This window comes from Aplysia californica, unplaced genomic scaffold, assembly GCF_000002075.1.
Source record: "Aplysia californica isolate F4 #8 unplaced genomic scaffold, AplCal3.0 scaffold00847, whole genome shotgun sequence".
NCBI lineage: Eukaryota > Metazoa > Mollusca > Gastropoda > Aplysiida > Aplysiidae > Aplysia > Aplysia californica.
Genome location: NW_004798117.1, coordinates 19,688 through 23,770, shown reverse-complemented (window position 1 = coordinate 23,770; position 4,083 = coordinate 19,688). Strand labels below are relative to the sequence as shown.

Here is a 4,083-nt window from a genome sequence, read left to right as displayed (position 1 = left end):
TGTGTGTGTGCGTCTCTGTGTGTGTTTGTGTTTGTGTGTGTGCGTATTTGTGAATGTGTGTGTGTGCGCGTGTTTCAACGTTCCAGTAGAAAGATCGAAATACTCAATAAATCCCCCTCGCCCCTTTTCATTAACATAGGAAACGAACTCGGGTCTTCTGCATGCTACTGTGGAGCACCCAAAAGCTACACCATAGATGTCCGTGCGCCTCTTTACGCAAACAAACAGATGTAGCAAAATTTAGGATTTATGTGTGTCTTGCTTTCGCAAAGAAATCTTATCTTATCTTATCTTAGCTTAGTAAGGACTACTTCAGAAGTAAGTAAAAAATTAACTAACTGACACATGCTTTTCCCTTCCTCTAATTAAAACAGAAACAAAACAAAATAAAATAATTCTCTAATCTTTTTTGTTTCTTTTGCTAGTGCGAAAAGTTTTTGTACCTTGGCCTTGTCCTAATCAAAGAAAGAGAGATTATTGACGAGCGAGTATTGATTGAATTGTTAAGACAGTGTTCGAAAAAAGGGAGTTGTGTAGAAATGACAATTGATCTCTCATCTGAGACGAAAAATGTTTGTCAAAAGAATAACTTCTTTAACCCTGAATGAAAAGGACATGATGCAGATGGCAGAAAGGCTGATGTTATTGTTTTGTTTATTCATTGTTGTTGTTGTTGTTGTTGTTGTTGCTGTTTGGAAAGTTGTTTTGATTTAGTTTTTTGTTGTCATTTGAGGGAGTTGGTGTTGGTTGGTTGTTCTTTTTAATTATTATTTTTTTGCATCCTTGGTTGGGAGAAGGGTTTTTGTTTTGTTTTGTCTTTCTAGGGTGAAGGTATGCGTTTAGTGCCTAACCTAAACACAGATAGACCTTTTCTAAGACGAAGCATTTTGCAGAATTGTTTTATATAAATAAGACAAAGGAGAAGAATAATCAAATCTAAATGTTTTTGGATTTATGTCCCCATCGACACAATTAAGATCCTTTAGGAGGCCGGCTTAGTCTTTGTCTGTCAAGACAACATGAGAGGAGAGGGATCAACGCCGCAACAGAAAGATCTAGATACTCTATAAATATTATCCCTACTTAGGAATCGAACTCAGGTCTTTTGCGTACGATAATGAAGCGCCTAACCGCTACACCACAACCCCTGCCCCCCTCCCCCCCCGGGGGTGGGAAGGAGTGTGGAGTGCGAGTCCAGACCTCCCATATATATGTGAATCTATATTCAGCTACTGAACTGTCAGTGGCTTTTGAGTTGTCCGTATATCGCAAACTTATTAACTAATACAGTTGCATGCGTTTTGATAAGGACATTGGTTGGCCTGGTAAATACATCATTCTGTTTATTTTGTTGCTGATTTTTGTTTGTATGGCATATATCTGTTTCGAAGGAACGATTCAGAAAGCATATGCCTCACGAAACAGCCAAAACTATAATCCCCACCCCACCCCACCCCTCTTTTTGCACTGGGTAAAAATACATATACAAGATATAGACACTTAAAGAAAATGTGTTTTGTTCTGTTGTTGTTTCTTTTGGTTAAATCTCACACATCTGTTGCCATGAATATATACAAAAAGCATGAAGCATTATGTTTTGTTGCCACAGAAACATCCAGAAAGCATCTACCCCACAAAATAAGCAAACCTACCCACCCCCCTCCCAAACACCCAAGGCATAGACATTAAAAGAAGAGAAAAAAAGGACTTATCTGTCTTAAAAAAAGGCAACAGCTCATAGTCAACTGAAAGAAGGAAAATGAAACATCCTAACAAAACAAACGAGGAGTGAGGGAGGGGAAAGGGGGCTCGTTATGGTTGTTGATTACCTACAGACAGAGGATTTCTAAATGTATCCATGTACTGATCTACTCCCTGGTCTGTCATTTGAGCTGCAGTTCTGGTCAATTTTTGCTATAGCCGGCATCTACTTTTGTCCCTTTTAAAAGTCTAAAATTTTTGTACGGCCCGACTACATGCATTTCCATACGGAGCATTAATTAAGAGTCGTACTGACAAAAATGAGTTAATTCTCGGATTTTAGCCTAATGGACAAAGACGTATACGTCAATTTTATAGGTTTGGTTTGTACAAATTGTTACACGAAATGATTTTAAAAAACGAAACATGTTTAACTTGAAGAAACTGATATCGTTTGAAAAATGGACAAATTTGATTGATATGTCTATTTTAGCCCGAGTCTCCATGTCGTGGACATGCGAGAAGGAACTCGTTTTGTCAGCACGCCTCCTAATAATAGCTGTCACTACCAGTGTCAATGACCAGAATGGTCCCCACTGCCTGTCAAAATTACCACATTGCCCACGAGTGAAAGATATCGCCAGGGGGCTCTCGTGGCCCAGAGGTCAAGGTGTTTGCCTCTCATTCAAAGGTCCCGGGTTCGGATCCGGGTAGCGACCGAAACATTTTCTTCTCTAAAATTGTCTCGTTTCACCTCCTTTCCTGCTCTATATCAATGTCTCCACTTTCTGCTCTAAACCCTTCACCTTCTTTGCCCCCTCCTCTGGGCTCCTGACTCTTTCTGCAGCCTTTCTACTGCTTCTCGTTGGCTCCTTCTTACTGCTGTCTTTCCGCCACACCCCTCATCTTCTGGTAGGAAAGATCTATAATATCTAGCCTTCTCGGACAAAGGTGAAAAATCTCGGAGGTCCAGTGTGCAAGTTGCGCGCTTTAAAAGGTCAATTGGTGGTCTAAAATCGATAAGAGTAGGCTTCGGCCGCCCCCCGGGAAAAATTCTAAATTTCCTACCAAATGAAAATGCTTAGTGTGTCCCGCGCGCTCATATGACCTTATGCAGTTGTGATCGCCGTAAAACACTTACCGAAAAAAAAGATGTTGCCCAGGTTGGCAAGCTAGCCCTGCCCTAGGGCATTAGACAAAAACAAGGTGCCCATTGAGGGTGGGATCGGGTCGGGTCGGGATGGTCGCCGACTTGTCACCTACCCCCCGGGGCGGTGCCACTGACTGAAGTGTCTTTACATTCCCAAAGGGAGACATTTCTTGTTCTAATGCACAGTCTCTCTCTTGCCCTTTTTAACTCCCAGTGGAGCACAGGCCATCAATAACATTACTCAAGCAAAGCCTGTCCTGAGCATCCTTTTCTATCTGTTTCCATGATGTCCCCGCTTTTTCAATTTCCGCTTGTACCGCTCGCCTCCATGTCATCTTTGGTCTTCCCTTCTTACGCTTTCCTTGTGGGTTCCAAGTTAAAGCCTGTCTGATGATGCTTTAATGCACAGTAGAATTGTAAATATGCTGATCCAACAATGTCATGCTCATAACTGTACCTGAACTACAGCAGGGAACTGCTGCTTTTTCTTTCCTTATCCTTACTATCGTCATTTTCCTCTACTTCTTTTGTCTGTTTGTCATACTCTTGTGACCCGCTATTTCCGGGGTGCCTTGATAGTCGAAGCAGACTACCGCCCCGACCCGACCCGACCCGATCCTCAAATGGGCACCCCGTATAAGGCTGTAAACTGATACAGTTTTACATCGCTTGAAGTACCATCTGGTCGAAAATGTGTAACGACATTGTACACGTTAAATACGGTTTAACTCCCCTGGTGAAGTTATTTGAGAGGAGGAGAGATGGGACTACAATTGTACAAAATATTTTTGTTTTATGATGTTTTCAGTCAGTTTCAATCTGGGGACATGAATGTCATCAACAAAGGTACAGGCGTAGTCCTAATATTATTTATTAATATTTCATGTTGTGTGTATTGCAAAACCAAAAAGAATATTCTGTTGTTATTGCGCTGTTATGGTGAAATAGAATAGTGCTAGTTTTAGGTAAACTAAATAACAAACTGCCCATACTGAACATAAAGCTGTACATTTATCTACCTCTTCTTATCATTTATATAATGCTGTTTTAGTATGAGTTTCACGGCACTTGCAACATAATTAGGTCAAGTAAGTGCCAAAAATTAAAGGTGTTACTAGAGAGTAACAAATACAAAAAAAGGAGGAGAGATAAAGACAGTAGATCTATGTGTTTGATAGGAAAGAAGGTGCACACCACATCGGAGCACCCTCCACCCCTCCAACACACACACA

General features: G+C 41.0%; 1 protein-coding gene across 1 annotated transcript in view; it reads right to left on the bottom strand.

The window, feature by feature from the left end:
- LOC101856934 overlaps positions 1-4,083 on the bottom strand; it is an 8,646-nt gene that overhangs the window by 2,411 nt on the left and 2,152 nt on the right. The window lies entirely within an intron of this gene.